The sequence below is a fragment of the Paramormyrops kingsleyae genome, chromosome 7 (genome assembly GCF_048594095.1).
Source record: "Paramormyrops kingsleyae isolate MSU_618 chromosome 7, PKINGS_0.4, whole genome shotgun sequence".
Lineage (NCBI taxonomy): Eukaryota > Metazoa > Chordata > Actinopteri > Osteoglossiformes > Mormyridae > Paramormyrops > Paramormyrops kingsleyae.
This window is the reverse complement of record NC_132803.1, coordinates 17,677,812-17,696,084: the sequence shown is the minus strand read 5'-3', so window position 1 is coordinate 17,696,084 and position 18,273 is coordinate 17,677,812. Positions and strand designations below refer to the sequence as shown.

Below are 18,273 nucleotides of genomic sequence, written 5' to 3'. Positions count from 1 at the left end.
CTTATAAATATGATTCCAGGCCACGCAGGGGACACCCCGGAGAGGAAGCATCCATTGCAGGGCACACACACAGAATAATGCAGTACAGGCAATGCCAATTGAGATGCCAATAAGCTTAGCGGCACATCTTTAATTAAACTGCATGAGGAAAATCCCAACAACACTTGGAGAACATGCAAACTCTGCACATGGAACGGAGGTACAGTAGGGTTTGAACTCCTGACAACAGCATAACCTACTGAGCCAACAATTACGTTTCCAAAATTCAAGAACAAGCAGTTTAGTCAGCTGTTGCTGAGCACAATGAACAAAAACAAAAAACTCAAATCTTGAGAATTAACATCTATAGAAATATAAGCTTGGATATTTGTGTATCTGTCTGTATTTCAGTACGTGAAATGGTGATACAAAATACACGTGCAACAAAGGAGAATTTTAAATTTTGGTAACAGATGCGAAATTATATTACAGAAATATAATAATTAGTTTCAGTCTCACCTGGGTTAATTAGTTTGTGGAAATGTGCAACCCATTCTTCATTAGGTAATTTTTCACACCTTGATGAGAGAGCCAAACTGTGACCCACTGTCCATAAGATCATGTATCCCAGAATGCTATGCAGGGAGTGTATCATGGAAAATTGGAGGCAAATTCTTGTTTACTAGCAATTCATCTCACACCGATAAATGAAATCAGTCAATAAACCAGCCAAGTGTGAATATGGCTTTCTCTGTCATGGATAATGAATGAAGGCTCATTCATTTTCTATAGCCAAGTATATATGTGTGTGTGCAATTATAAAAATTATGTAAAAAAAAAATGTTGCTATGGAATTTGTAGAAATCTACACACACACACACACAATAAGTACCATAATAAAGCAGCAATTAAAAAAAAACTAAATGATCATTTTCAGGTCACAGTGAAATGTGAGTTACTTTCCAGGAATAACTGTAGTCTTATTCAGCCTGGGAAACATGGAAAGCAAATGCAATTTAATATTTGTAGTGCCTGACATAAAATTATTTTAAAATGTATTTTTAATAAGAAATACTGTATTGGCCTCTGGCAGCAATAACTTCTTGGGAAGTCATGAAGCATTTTCTGATGGTTTGTACACTACCCAGTAAAAAAGTTTTTGCATATACTGAAATTTTCTATATTTGCCTGTTATTCACTTAACATTTACTAAAAATACACTTGATTTTCTTTGCTAATAAATACATTTATAGTATGTTCATCATTGGAGTACCTTTATTAGCAAGAAAATGTCATATCTTTGATTAATCAAAGTAACCTCCTCCAGCAGTCATAACAGCAGAGAAAATTTGAGGTATTCTTTCCAGAATGTACAATAAACACTGCTCTGTTTCATGGGATGGAACAGTTAACTAGTGCATTTAAAGTTAAAGGACAGCCTAGAATTTGACTCTGCCATCACCACACAACCAGTTAATAGGATGTCAGATATGCACTGTTACAACTGTTACACTGTTATATATGACTTATATTTTATTTATTTATATTTTATATTATTATAGTTGTTCACTCAACTTTCCAATACTTAACAATAATAAAATATCTGCAGTTTGTGAAATAAATGGAAAAGTGGTAAAAACCTTGTGGTGTGAAAAACTTTTAATGGTAGTGTATGTATGTATGTATGTATGTATGTATGTATGTATCTATCTATCTATCTATCTATCTATCTATCTATCTATCTATCTATCTATCTATCTATCTATGCATTTAACCCATTCATTCATTTATTCCTAAAACTTGGTGGCTTTGTCAAAGTCCTTTATTTGTCATGTGTATGATGAGTCATTGACAAAGCTCGAAAAACATTACTCAGACATAGACATACATAAAATTTAAATTTAAAATTCACTGCTCCTTTAGAAATGAGTAAATCTTATAATTTAACAAGGCTCATTTCTGGCCTTGCCATGACTTCTTTGATCTCAAAAACATTCTGTTGGACTGCTGTGGCTTCGTGGATCAGCTGCTTCACAAGTCCAACTCTGATTTCTCTGCCAGCTATAATAATTTCGTTATTTTATTGCTAATGATTGTATTCAAGTGTAACACAGCAGAGATCCGCCTGAGACTCGACCCAATAGCTTTCTGTAATGCGATCTCCAGGTCCTTCCCTGCACTTTAATTGCACATTTCATTGTGAAGCCAAAGTTTTTCTTTTTATTCATGTCCAAGGATTTTGTTACTGTAATACAACTGTTGAAGCCGTAGTGAAAGAAAACAGCTTGTGTTTGCAACTGAGCCCTCGAATAAATGAGTCCCATAATTGAATCTTTGAAAACAACGGCCTTCAAGTGCATTTGCGGTCATTTGAAATTGATTAGTGTATTTCTGATGCTGTGGCCATTTAGCTTGATTAATAAGTCACAAGTGAACATTTGCTTTTGATCACCAGGTTAATAGCAAAGGCTTAGGGACACATTCTATCCTCTGCCAGTTTCCCAATAGCCTCATTCTGTGGCTTTTTAACCCCTCTTACAGTACTAAGAAAAATGTATTTTTTAACAATGATCTAATTCTGTCTTTTTCAGAAATGAGAAAGAATACTTGAATGATCTTAGTCCAGGATATTGGCATGTTGAGCAACGTATCAGCGACATGGTGAACTAACAGACATAAGAATGCAATAAGATAAATTTATTCTTCTTTGCTCTTCTTACTCTGTCGAAGTTTAATGTATTATCAGGAGAGGTATAATCAAAGTGACATTAACAATGTTAAATTGAGTCCTTGGAAGGGAAAGAGAAACACCAGCAGTTAATCTTGAAGATTGTGAAATAAGGTGCATTATCATGATATGACCACGCTGTAACATGACAGCACAACACAGGTACACTGTGGGGCACGGCAGGGGATAGGAGAAAGCAGTCAAAGGTAATAAACTGCAATTCTTTTCTAACAATAATAATAAGTCTAATACATTGTAATGCATTTTGGTAGGAATTCTACGTAGAGACCAATTGTGTGAGAGAGTTTAATATGGGGGGTGCAACTTTGTATACAAAGGTCTGTTTATTAGGGGTATGAATTAATCCAAATTAAATATAACCCAAATATAAATATCCCTACGCCACTGGTAGAGAAGGGATGCTCTTGGTACATTTATATGTTCTACAGTTGTGGTTCATAACCTCGATCCAAGGGTCCTGCTGTTAATGCTGAATTTAATCCCTTTTATCAAAATTTAACTGCGATGTATGACTGTTGTATGAATGATTGCTTGTTTTTTGACTAGTCAAGAGTTTGCACTTCTCAGATGATTCATAAGCTTTGAGCAAAGGAAAAGGAAGACTAATAGTTTTTTGTTGTTTTATATAATACTTTGTTAATCATCAAATAATCAATATTATTATTAATATTATTTAAATTTGGTCCTTTTTTGCTGATGTCTGTTGTCTTTGTCAGCTGAGCATTTTCACAGTTCCATTATTTACTAGCTTTCAGTAATTGGTTTCTAACATTACGGCCATACATGTACTTTGTGTGATTATTTAGATACATTAGTCTCTGGATTTAAACTCTTGATACTGTGACAAATTACTAATATTTAACTATTATTAGTTAATTTGCCATTTCATTATGTGGTCTGCCTTTAATTTGTAATTCAGGGGACCTCCAGCTGTCACTCACAGCTCTGTGTGACTGCCCTGTACCTACGCTAATTACTTCAATTAGGAAAATTATTCTAATTGTTTGTTCAGACACTCAGATGCAATAGGAAGTACTTCAACACTGCCCCAATTACAGTTTTTTTCAGTCGCTAACAAGCGTTTGTCCAAACAGTTGTCACATTTTCAAAACTCTAAACACAATTAGCACAGCATCGGTCTTTTGTGGCCATACCATTCACACATTTCATGTCGTTTTCACCCAATATGCAGTCAGTGAACACATTTCCACAATGCTTACATTTTCTTAACAGACAAGCTATACCTCCCAACAAAATTATGGACTGTTTTTGTAGTATTTACGAATGTTAACACACAACATCCCACAATAGCAAAAACAATATTCCAAACCTTAGATACAGTATAAAAACCTCTGCTTCTGCAATGATATCAGTTCAAAAACAATATCAATATCAAAAATATATCTCAGCTGATAATAAACAAACAATTGAATAATTGACACACAGCTGATTTATGTTGGGTAAATTGGGCCAACCACAGCTTTTTCCATTCTGGCTTAGACTCAGTGGGGTTTATAAGGCAAGACTTTGAGGAGTGATGTTGATGAAAACATGTGGCCTAACCCTGAAGATGGCAGAGATTAGATGCAAATTTTTTTGCCTTTTTTTAGCCCCCCTCCCCCCCTTTTTATCTTGGCTTTTTGCTGTTGTCAGAATGCTCTTGTGTGTTTCATGGATATTTTGTTCACTGTAAGCAATACTGTAAAACTTTTTCTGTTCTATCATACCATGTTTCTACTGTACCTCCTATAGTAAACAGTAAAGAAAAAAAAACTTGTTTGCTTTTTACTGGAATGCTTTTGAATGTGAACATTACTGTACATGTGGACATACAGTTACCAACCAAGACATTTCTGGTGTCAAAATGGTGGATTGCATGTTTTGCATGCAAATACCTGTAAAACTGAAACATAAAAGTCTATGCAGTTTTTGTAATGTCAATAATAGCCAGTATTTTGAAACCTGGTGTACTTTGATTGACTGCATGTACCTTGTGAAGTGAAAACAAGTGTTATTCTTTGACAGAATAATTTCATTTTGAGTCAGATTTATAGTGTTTTTGTAAAGTTAGTGTGTGCAGAGAAAGATGTGTTCTATTTTGAAATGAAGAGTTAGTATATATTTAACAAAATGTATTTTTGAGAAGAAAATTATCCATTTGGCCAATTGTGTTTTGTAGGTGTGAGTCTGTGTTAAAAGTTTAGAAAAAGTATCTGAAGTATGGGTAAGCGCTTGTTAGCGATTGAAAAAAACTGTAATGTAAATAGTCTAAAATATGTGTCAAGTTATTGCTTCAGTGATGCAAGATAAATAGTTGACAACAAGCCATTTTTTACATATAGGTATAGCGATGTTTAAGACTTTTAGATTTAACTTAATTCTTTTGATTATTGTCTGTTTGTTCTCACTACAGCACCTTACGTTATTCTACACACCCATTCTTTACCAGGTAGACTGTTAGACTGTTCTATTAAATAAGAAATAATAAAGTAGATGATATAAACTAATGATCATTTTCATTTCTTCTGCCAATTTAAAGATTACAAGACCCAGTGCCCTGGAACTGATATAGATTATTAGCCCTTCTAGTGTAACTCCGAGACAACTGAGGACTGTTTTAACTTAATTTTCTCATAATATTCCTATTTCTGTCCACCATCCATCCATCCATCCATCCATCCATCTTCTTTACACTCTTGTTTTATGCAGGGTCACAGTGGTCTGGATCCTATCCCTGAAGCATATGGGTATCTCATTGCAGGGCACACTCACACACCATCAGTCCATTATGTTTATTATAATAATTCTATATTTTCTCCTAAGGATCTGTCTATATCTACAACTCTGTCCAGAGCAATTGCATGGAAGATGAATGAATATATCTTATACTATTGGTAAAGATTTTGCAACATGATAATTGTTTGGCTTATGGAAGTAACTAGTAATTAATGAAGCAGTAGCATGCTACATTTCTAATCTAATATCACATATAAAATATCTATTGCCTAGATAACAAAATAAAAATGAAAAATTGTATAAAAATATTATTGTATGTTGCAAATAAAAACATTTCTTTTTTGAGAAAATAATGTATAATAATATCTAGATTCCGTTCAGTATATTATTTTCTGGGGTTGCTGCTATGAGCCTTATTTTTGTAATAATGCCTACTCAAAAATGGTTACAATAATTATATACTTCCTCTTGTGGTTATGTCAGTTAATCAGTTAATGAACTAATTAATCGGAATGTCTACCATTATATGAACTAGTGTGTGTGGTTCTGGAAATAAGAATGGCTGTCTTATTTTTCTTCTACAGATGGTTATTTCTCAGTGCCTTGGAGTTTGCAGCCTAATCAGATGCTCAGAATTATATTTCAGTGTTTTATTAATTTAGCAAAGTGTAATTTTATCAGTGGAGCGATCATTGACATTGACTTCAATCTATTCTGATGAAACTGACTGACATTTCTGTGTGCTCGTCATCGGTCATCATTTAAACCATTCTTAATTACATTAAATGTAAATGAAGTGATTAAATTTTCTACATTATGTTCTATAAAGCACTGTGAACTATGTTTCAGGGGGCGATTAAAGATTATGTTGAAGATGAATTAATGAAATTAGAGATCAAGTTTGGTTCAAACTATGGAGTGCCTGGACATTTACAAGGACTCAGTCTTACAACATCACCTCCTATAAGGGATTTTATTTTGCTCTGTTAGGAATATTTAGCATATCTCAGCTATGTGACATGTTCCTTAGAGGAACATTCATCAATGCTCTTGTTTTGCCATGTAACAACTCAGCAGACAGCTTCTGCACAGAGATTACAAATAGATCCAATGGACTGATTGAGATTTTTTTAGAATACCATTCTTAATATTTTGATCTAAACGTTGGTGCTAAATCTAATTTCCTGTATTTGTGGAAACACCATAAGAACCTGAACCTATACAAGCTAACTAACCCCATAACATTAAAGATTTGCTGTGTGGCAATAAACAATCATGGTTTATATTTAGTAACCATGGGCAGAGATACGCATACTGACACCAAATATATAGAGGTTTCTCTGCAACAACCTCTGTTAATACTCTTGACTTGGGTTGGGTGTTCATAAGTAACAACTATTTGAAATTTGGAATTTGAAATTTTCAATTGTTCAAAATTGTCAATAGTTTGTATTCAACACAAGGTTAGTCTAGTGTGACGTTCAGCAGTCTCTTTGACTATGGTCATTTATTTCTTGACAATGTACATTTATGAATTTTAATATCTACTGTCACAATGTGACAAAACAACAATATAGATGTAATAAATCATTATTTTAACCTCATAATTCTATTTGTGAGCAATAGTCTGGTCGTTTCACATAATTGGAATGGTTATGATGAGAAAAGTAACATGTTTTCAAACTATTATAGCCAACATAATAAAAAGATTTTAAGATATGAATTAATCAAACCTTTAAATGTTTTATTATTAAAACATTGTGGTTACAACTAATTCTTTGTTTTAAAGATGTAATAATTTGAATTTCTTTATTAACATATACACATAAATGATATTACCATGTAACAACTTTTAATCAGATAAATGTCATATAATAATTAAAGATAAAGATAAATGAATAATAATAAATTAGTGCACTTTCACTTGACAGATATGCATAAGTTAATTAATCACACAAAGCATTTGCTGCAGCTTATATGTATCCTCTAAAGTTTTTTGTACTCAATTAAAGTTTATTGTGTTTCATTGTTTCTTTTATTTTAATTGTTTACCTTTGGGTCTGAAGCATTATCACTAATAATTACCACCACATTAAGAAATGTAGTGGTAAGTGAGTGATAATGGAAACAATAAGGGGTTAAATTTGATGAATGTGAGTTAAGAATTTTCTTTGAAATTTCATTCTAGGTTCAATTTACCAAACCACGGATGTAGCATGATTTGTAGGCAGAACTGCTAAGGTCAGCTAACCAGAGCAATACTGCATATACATCTGAGTAATTGTAATGGAGTCTGATTTCCTTCTTTATCTTACAATGCACTTACCTTTTGAGTTGTTTTGTTATTGTATAAGGAGTTAACCAGCTTACTTCATTTTATGTGTACCTGCAGAGAATGGGGGAAAAAAAACATTTTGAAGCTCTGAAATTTTATTCAAGTGTTAATTGTAAATTTTGCCAAGTTTATTTTCCCATTGAGATATTTGGGGCAGATTATCAAATATTGCTTTTAGCTTGGTTTTCTTGACACAGTCAAAATTGCCTGCACTAAGTAATTCCACATTGTCCTCTAAGCAACATTAGCTCAATGACAAATAATTAAGCTTTTAAAAAAGATTTTCACTGATAAACATTTAAAGAAATACAGCCAGATGTAGAGGTTATATTAATGTCCAAAAACCATTAAAAAAACTTTCAGTAACACTTCATTTAAGGTTGTCTTCTGTACCTTCATAATGCAATATAATGTTTGGTATAACAATCAATAAAGCATTACAGCATCTTCTATTGGGCGTCATAAGGCATTATAGTGTTGATTATAACACTTCATAAGCTCCAATAAAGCTCTCACCTATAATGCACTATATACTGTATACCTTGATGATGCATTGTAATGGTTGGTATAACAATCAATAAAGCATTACTGCATCTTCTATTGTGAGTCATAAGGCATCGTAGCATTGATTATACTTCATAAGCTCCAATGAAGTTCTCATCTATAATGCACTATAGATAACTTCATAATGCATTCTAATGCTTGCCATAACAATTATGGATGCTTTGTACTGCATTATAAAGGTATTTATAGTGGATTATAGAAGAGTGTTTCATAAACCATTCAAAATGCATAATAAACATTGCTGTAATGTGTTGTTTTTTTATACTGTACATATTATCAATGCATTAAAATGTGTTATGAATGTGTTCATAGATTCTTATAGACAAGACATTCGTAGAAAATGTATCCAATTTTTCATACTAACCTATACATATTAACACTAGTTCCCCAGGCAACAATGGTCACAAAATCACTGTATGTTTGCAAATATTGATAGTAATTATGGATCATTCTATTAAAAACAGAAAATAGTTCATATTAGCTATTAACTGGCCAGATAGGACTGTTGGGGAATATCTAAATTCATCTAAAGAATTAGAGCACATATTGCCATTTTATTGTTTTATATGTTCTGTGCTTATGTACAAATGGTCTCCTGGAGTCTATTCCAGGCTAATGGAATTTGCTCCATCTGAAACATAGAAAAGAGCCTGTTTAAGGAGGCTATCAAAGTTTTTAACAACTTCTAAAAACTTGTAATGTAAACCTAATGGAAGGATGTTTCCCACTGCTTATCTGTCTCACGTATCACTGATGAATGCACCATGTATAACAATCAATGTTTAATTAAGATATTATTACATTTAGTACTATAGGTGCCGTGTTTGTATGATTTGGTTTCATGCATGACTTTTGGTACAATCAGGACATTTGTGTTAGCACTGAGAATATACTTTTATTTTATCCACAGTCATAGTCCTGCACATAAACAGACTAAATAAAAAAAGTAGTCATTTACACATTTTAAAGCAGGTCCAGGGAAACAAAGCACACACTCATTATTTTTTATATTATATATGTGCATTTGTATAAAACAAGAAATATAAGCAAATGAAGTAAAATGTGAAATGTACTGTACTAATGTACTAAAAGGACAGGAAATCCTGCTGGCCATAAGTGAATCAGCCACTTTAACCAGAATCCATTTGCGGGAAACATGGGAGTCCGTTATTGACTTGTGTAACCAACACTACTCCAGATTATAGCTTAATTCTTTTCCTATCATAATAACAATTTGTTTCAGTCTCGTTCTGCTGAGATTTTATGTTACTCTTCCTCTCTTTTCCCCCATCCCAGCACTGCGTCTGGAACACGTAATACTCTTCCGATCTCATGGTTCCAGTGTTTCATCACTCATGACTGACACCTTGTTTCAAACTGTTCACTAGCGGTTTAGTCATGGTCTAGACAGTCTCATATGGCACCAGCCCCCAACTCCCAAGAACACATATTGAACACTGCTGTGTTTTTGATTAGATCTCCTCCCACATATTTGCTTTGCTATTATTCTCACCTGTAAAAAGTGTATAATTTAATACACAAAATGTAATTTAACAGAAAATAAATTGGCAGGAGAAGACTCCTAGTGAGTTGTTTTTGAGACATAATTATGTCACATCAAAGTAAATTTAGTGCATACAGTTATGAAATAACAAGAATTGAGTAACAATTAACTCAACGCTGTGATTCTGTTACCAGTGTTTTTCTTGGTGTGATTTACTACTATTCCTAACAGAGATTTTTCTGTGAAGGGAATAACCCTGGGTGCACAAACCGAGGGGATGTGTGCCCCCCTAATATTTAATTTGGATTCATTCATCCTCCCAATAAACAAACCTTTGTATTAAAGTACGAAGTCATGTATAGCTACTCCAAAAATGCATTCATTTTTTTGTCATGAAATAAGATAAAGATAAGGATATAGGATAGGAAATGAGTGTATGAACACTTTTATTCAGCCCCATCCTCTCCTCTCCCTCTCAGTCCCTGCTGACCCTCTTCAGGCATTCTCAATGTTAGCAAAGAAACTCAAAGAGGCTTATGTGAAGCCTGTCCAGATATCAGTGAGCTATGTGCACCCCCTCCAACACTGCCCCCCCCTCCCCCAACCTTTTCTCCAGCTGCCCTTGAGCTATTCTATTAGTGCATGGAAAGCACCTTGCAGCCCCTGACAAGCGCAGCAGTTCGACATTAAATCAAAAATCAGTGCCAGGCAGGGATCTAAGCCACCATGAAGGTCACAGCCATCAGGCGCATGCCATCTCAATCTACGGGACAGACACAGGAAGGGGGATTCTCACCAGCAGAAGCAGGTTACCCTGACTGTCATGTTATGGTAATCTCCAAATACTTACTCAATGGCACAAACACCCGATTATTCTCCATTTATGGCCTGGAAAGCACATAGAACATGACTGATGCCATGTTCTCTCTAAGGATAGTGTTAAAATGTTGTTGTTTCCCTCCCACCTCCCAAGATTCCAAGAATTTGCCAGATATTGTTTATTTTTTTGCATGCATGTCATTTTGTTCTCAAGTAATTTGCCAATGAAACCCTGAAATGTCCAAAAGTTTATTTTCTATATTAAAGATGAATGATGTTCAAATAAAAAGTTTGCATTTCACCTATTTGCCCAAAACACAACATAGAATTGCTATACAGAAATACTTTCTTTGGTAAAATTGGTAATGTTGAAATTCAAATAAAAAAAATGATAAATATGTACAGCAATGATTTTAATCCTGGTACAACATATATTTCTAAGATTGCAAAGAAAATATCAAAGTCTGAGAGAATGTCAGACCAATATAGACTTCCGTGACATTTCTCCAAATGCTGAAGGTCTAGTCGAAAACCTAAAAGGAAATCTTGACCTTAGCCATTTTATTTGACAGTTTGTCCTGCCCATTGGTACATATCAGAGATTCCAGCTGAGTACAACACAACACTAGACATGAATGCTCAGTGCTTATTGGAGGTAATAGAGTCGACAATTCCTTGTGTACAAATCCAAGGCAAATTGTTTGAAAAAGAAATCCAGTAAAATGCACAGTAAGGTTTTTTTACACACTGACAGGTATACATTAGATTTCAGTGTATATATTTCCCTGACATCTGGTATTATAACTTATGTATAAATATTGATGTAAACATGTGTCTTTTTTGTAATAAAGCTCCCAACTATAGAAATATGTATTCTTTATATAAACAATAATAAAGAGCTAGTGAATGACAGACTTGTATGCTTTTCCTTCCTTTATTAAAATGTGTATCCATTAGCTTAAACTCTACCTGTGGGTTTCGTCATGTAAAGTTTAGCTTTGTTATAGGGGGGCTATACTTTATTTGTTATGGACTGTCATCTAGTGGTCATGTAAGGAACTTCAGATTCTAACAAGAACACTATAAGTACAAAAGAGATCAAGACTTTGTTAGTACTCTGGTAGGAATTTTTTTTGTCCAGCAGTATTACAAAAATAATAATTGCCTCCTGCCAAATACATAACTGAATAATTACAAGAAAGTGTATAGTATGCTGCAAATGATAGACGTGAGGAATAGACACATCACTGATTCTTGGGAATTTGGATAAAACAGGTTTTAATTCTGAAAATAAAAAGTTACTTAAATTACAAAATCTGAAGGTATATCATTATAGACCAAAGTCTTGGCTGTTCAGCAATGTACCAGTGTAACCTCCTCATTTTGTATTTTTTTCATAAAATAGGCGTTTTTTCAGTTATTACTTTGTTTTTGTCAACACCATTACACAAAGTAAAAGGGAAATTATTTTGTATTTATTTGGTCTAATATGGAGGAATGTTGTGAATGCTGGATGATGTAAGCCAGATGAACATGGCATAATAGTGAATCGAGAGAGAGGGATGGAAAGCACACCTCATCCCCTAGGGTTGGACGATATGGGAGAAATATAGGGGTAATTAAATAAATAAAAAACACAAAGGAGGTTAATGAACCATCGCAGGTCATATTGGTATTTATTGTGATCAACAATTATATTATTCAATTATATTATCTAGCCTCCGCTGAGGACCATTTGCACCGTCGGACGGTGGTGACAAAAACCTACTGTTTCATATGCTATGCATGTGTTGTTCACATTAGCCATTCCCCCCCCCTCTGTTGCTAGCTACTTCAGACCTCTTCGTAAAAAGTATACATTTATGTCATAATCTAATATACTTTTTTTTTTTTACAAAAGAGACGGTGTTCACATGTTATGGTTGTGACAGTAGCAGTGTCCAAAAATATGAACAAGTTTAAGAGAAAATAGCAAACTTACAGGAGCTTGAGTGATCTTGAAGCATACAGTAGAGCTGAAGGTTTGAAAATGGGATCCTCGGGAATGTAGTTGACCTTGTAGTTACCCGATTTTATTGCTTTTTATAAGTATCTGTCGGTGGTGATGAATATATGGAACACATTTTGCGTAACCACAAAGTAATAGTAAATATTGTTCAAAACTCACTGTTTGTAGTTTTTAATACATATTACAATGTACTCATTCATGTGGTAAAGATATCATTCAATTCAATTACAGTGGTACCTCAGAACTCGAATTTAATCCGTTCAGAACTCCGGATCGAATCCTAAAAAGTTCGAGTTGTGATAGAATTTTCCCCATAAGAAATAATGGAAAACCAATTAATTGGTTCCAGCCCCCAAAAAAATACACCTAAATATGTTTTTTTTTTAGCATTTAAACACAAAATGAACTGGATAAAACAAGAAGAGCATATACTGTACTAAACACATCTACGCACATTTATCAAAACAGTAATTTGTAAAGTAAGGAAATAAATGTATCCAAACAATGTGTCCTGCCCCAATCGTCCGCTCCTTCCGTGTGCCACGCCCCCTCATTAACCCCGTGTGTAATCCCCGTGTGATCAGCTGTTTCTGGTTGTTGTCATTAATTTCAGTTTGTTTCCCCAGTCCGGTCATTGTATTGTCCATCTGCATTTTGCCTGCCTTACCTGTAATTAATACCCGATACCCTGACGTCTGCGCCTTTGTCTCCGTTCTGTCCCCTCTCGGCAGGGGCGGATTAAGGTGTACAGAGGCCCCTACACAGTAGTCTGTGGGCCCCCCAACCCCACCCCCCTCCGCGTCAATGGGGGCCCCCTTGCAGGCTGGCACACGTGGGGCCCCTAGGCTTAAGCCATATCTAACCTGTGCGTTAATCCGCCCCTGCCTCTCGGTACGACAATATGATAATTAAATGTATTAATGGTTTATTATTAATATTAAAATAAGAAATCTTTATTTTAAATGTATTTTATTATATAATAATAATTACTTTTACTGTCTATCATTGTCTATAAAAATAAGCCTATAAAAGAACCTTACATATGTGCAAAGGACCCCCTAATTATAACCTTGATAATTTTTATTCATGAAAATGTTATTAATTTCCAACAGAATGAGCACTTTTCTTAGTGGGACATGTTTTTGCCAAAGTTTCAAGAATTGGTGACATATTTTAAACATATAAGGTGTGTAATTTAGGGCAGGTGGAACAATGCAGTGATGAATGAAAGAGAGCTGGATTAGTGTCATCTGAGCTGGATGAAGACATGCATACTGGAAGCACTGAACAAATGAATGGCAGTAGGCACAGAGGAATAACTGAAACGCTCAGTTGCGTCTCTAGGAGAGAGATGAGCCTGTGGCTGAAAGTGCTCCTCAACCGTTCGCTGCTCTCCGGTTAGACAGAATGACAGAACTCCACAAAGGATCACCGCACCTCACCGAGGAGGAGTACCTCGACATGATAGATGAGGTGCTCTACTGGCTAACCCAGCCCGAGGTCCAGGAGGATCTCGCGGCTTGAGCGTTAGCTTGACGAAGCCAGGATATCCTTGAGGGGATGTCCCTGCTGAAAGACATGCACCTAGCTGATGAGTTGCGTGAAAACATACGGCTGCTGAGAAATGGAGTAGTGGAGTCTGTGCTGCAGCAGATAACCCAAAACAGCGGACTACCTAGTCATCCACCAGCGGACACACCCAATTTGCCCCCGGCTCCACTTCGATGCTCCAGGGGGAAAAAGAAGCGGAAAAGCCAGAAGCAAGAAGACAAGCCGGAGGTCTTCTTCTGAACTGTTTCAATCCCCGTTGCTTTCCCTGCCAGGTGTCGGGAGGAACCCCTTCCTATCCTGAACACGGCGGTGTTCATGCCTGAAGTCACCGCTGCTGCTTCTCTGAAGAAAAAACCTGAGGCTCGTCTACCTGCTGCTTCACCTACATCCGAGACCCTGGCTAGACGCCTCTTACCCTCGAGGGTCTCTATTGGCGGGTAATAGATGAACCAGCCGTGAGAGATTCCCCAGGGGCTGCCTGGATTCTGGAACAGCTTAGAAGGGACTTTACTGCAATCACTCCAGCTTCACCCCCACAGGCACTGGAGAATGCAGAAATGACCCTAAAGAAGCTGCTCTTGTTGAGGACGGCACAGGCTCCCTAGGTGGGAGAAGCTCCGGGGCCTGCGGTTCCTGCACCAGCAGCTGATGCTCTGCCCCCACGGGGCCTGCCCCTGTGACACCTGCTCTGCCCCCTGAGGCTCCTGATCCACCCGTTCCTGCTCTGCCCTCCAAGGATCCTGACCCTCCGGCTCCGTCCCTTCCGGCTCCAGTCCCCCCAGTTCCTGACCCTGCTCCTGCACCATCAGCTCCCAGGATCCCAGTCCCTGTCCCAGAGGAGGTCCCAGACTGCCCAACCCCCTTGGAGGAGGAGGAGCTCAAATGGGACCCTTCTGGGATTTCCCTGATGGCCTCACTGGGCCCCTCCGGGGGAGTGACTCCTCCACCACCACAGCAGGACAGATTCCGGCTGGGTCCCCGCCTCTTGGTCTCCTGAAAAGGAAGGGAACACCTGTGCTGGGGTCGGGTCCCACCCATCCTGCCCCCTGGCTCGCCCTTGGTCTCCATGGCTGTGGCTCGAGGGGTCCTCCGGGTTCTGCTCGGTTGCTGCCTGCGGTTCCCTGGGTTCCTGCTTGGCGGTCGCCTGTGGGTCCCCCTCTGATGCCACGTTGGTCGCTTTCAGCCCTGCCTCCGATGCCTCATCGGTTGCTTTCGGCCCTGCCTCCGATGCCTCATCAGTCGCCTGTGGGTTCCCCCACCCCGACTCGTTGGTCACGACACTGCATATCACACAACAGTAATTAAATATACAGTCGTCCCTCCGGATCGGTACCAGGACCCCCCCGGAAACCAAAATCTGTGGATGGTAATGTCCCTTGTATAAAATGTAGCAGTATTTGCGTATCCCTAGTTAATTTATAATACCTAATACAATGTATATACTAGGGAAATAGTTGTTATACTGTGTTGTCTAGGGAATAATGACAAGAAAAAAATTGTTCAGTAGACAAACATGTTCAGTAGAGACGCAACCATCATAGTATATATAGAAAATATAAAAATATAAATAGAGAAAAACAGCTGAGTATGGGGTTTTTGTGCTGCTGATGCTTGGGTTGGCATTCAGGGCCTGGTTCCTGGATATGTTGTCATTGTGGGTCTCCCTCAAGAACGCCTCCACATCTTCTCTGGGGCTGGTCAGCCTCCCAGATTTTGCTTCATCCAGTAGTGTTCTGGTGAATCGGTAGGGGTCTTTGGTGAACTGGGATTTTTTGTTCTCCCCATCCTTCCTCTTCTTCTGAGTGCTTTCTGCTCTTCGAAGTCTACAGAGGCGCTCCTGGAGTTAACTCGTCAGATCCTTGATGCCTTCTCTTTCATTTGAACTGTTTGTTGAGAGTCTTGATTTCTCTCCTCAGCCGGTGGATTTCCCTCTCTCTTCTGCGTGGCTGGTGTGCAGACTTGACGTTGGCTTTCTTCTCCTCAAATCGAAAATGCTCTCTTGCCAGGTTGTAGGTTATTGTTGCGAGAGTATTGACTTTCTCCTCAGCTGTCCCTGCTAGTGTGGCTTCCAGCACTTTGTCGAGATCTTGGTCTAGTTGGTACCACTCTTTGTTGTCGCTCATTTTGGGCCATTTAATTTGGTCCCTTGCAGGCTGGGATGGCTCCCTGGGCTGGCATCAGGTGGGTCCCTCCTGAGGTCTTGAGGTGACACAGAGATCTCCAGTGCTGTGAGGTGCTTCCTGCCTGGAGTTCTCCTGCGTCTCACCAGGTGCTACCGCTGTGCGCTGCACCCGTGACACTTCTTTTCCACAGTTGGTTCGGCTTTAGTGTATCTTAAGCCCTCTTTTGTTCTTGCAAATCTTTCTGCAATGGCACTTTACTTCCAATACCTTCCCGGTTAATGTTGTTTGGGTGAGCTGTCTCTGTGTCCGTAGTTTCTTCCTGGCCATAACCATTGTGTCTGTTCTGTCGAGCCTCTCATCCTCCCCCCCTCTCGGGAGACTTTGGGGGTATTGCTCTGTAATACTTTCCGCAGCTTGACTTGGTGCCCTCTTGCGAGTGTCGTGGATGAGGTTGCTAGCCTCATACACCCACGCCAGTCTTTCCGGGAGGTCAACTGTCTTTCCAGCATCACCGACCTTCCTCGGTTGCCACCCAGACTTTCCTGGAAGTCACTCCCAGAGTTCCTTTAGATTACATATACATCCTAAGATGCTTCTTGCCTTCATTCACCTTGAGTGAATGTAGCCTTGGCCAGGAGGGGTTGATGTCATCAGGTTGTACCCTAAACCATGCATTTGAGTAGATCTCCGAGACTAGCCTTCACCTTTTTTCTCACAATAGCCTCCTAGCCGCGCCCCCGGAGATCTTAAAAAATAATGTTAGCAACCTCACTTTCACTACAGATTCGTGGAGCTCAGAGGTTAGCCAGTTATCAGTACTGATTACTGATATTGGAAGGGGGAGTCAATCCAATCTTGACATCACAGACAATATCGAGTGTGTAGTCGTCAGAATTACTTGATGGTGAAGCTGGCCTAGGGCGCCTCAAATGCTTGGATGGTCCAGTCTATAGATTATTAGACAAAAATAAGTTAATATGGTATTGCCCCCTAAACACACATGGTACTGCCACATGTCCCTACCGTCCATACCTAAATTGACGCCCTGGGATCGGTGGGCCAGGTTTAATTGTTTGATTATGTCTGCTGTACTGAATGTTAAACACAGATTAACAGCCAGGTAGCCTTATCGTTGTAAAGAAAACTGTATTTACATAGGAGATTTTTATAGAAACGTAATGGTGGATATATCCCCCCATCTTCATCTACACAGTTAAAGACATTAAATCATCAATATTTTCACAAATTGTCAATCGTTTCAATATCATTAGACTAATATGCTGAAGTTCAGCCAAGTACAAATATGAAGGACATAATTTATTAGAATTTGACTGACATCCAAACATCTTTATAATTCAACAAAATACTTTCACAATATATATGCACAATATAAAACATATGTAGCAATTGACTGAAATAATAAGTCATTATTACTCAAAGGTAATATAAATTACATCTATATATGAACTGAAATATCATTAATATAAAACAAACAATAAAAAACACTTTATTTCCCAGAGCTGTGCTGTCCAACTCCCCTCCCAACTGTACAAATTTCTCAGCATGGAAATACAGTCAAACCTCCCTTATTCAGACCTCTAATATATGGGCACCTCCCTCTACCGGGCAGCTCTAGACACGCGCATGCGCAATTCTGAAGGGGGTAAATGAAGGAGGTATTACAATTTATCCAACAGCAATATTGATAGACAGCTATAGGACACATAAAGCTGGTGTTCTGGAAAACAGATGGGTGTGAAAATTTCCTCATAGGGTGTGAAAGATGGGAGAGGGCCAGTGGAACACACTGAATTTGGTTTGATGTTGATTCGTTTAAAAATGAAAGAGTTATTGCATTTTATCCAACTGCAATATTGATAAACGGCTATAGGACACATAGAGCTA

General features: G+C 37.7%; 1 protein-coding gene across 1 annotated transcript in view; it reads left to right on the top strand.

Annotated features, from left to right (window-relative positions):
* tbca (tubulin cofactor a) overlaps positions 1-18,273 on the top strand; it is a 221,537-nt gene that overhangs the window by 32,587 nt on the left and 170,677 nt on the right. The window lies entirely within an intron of this gene.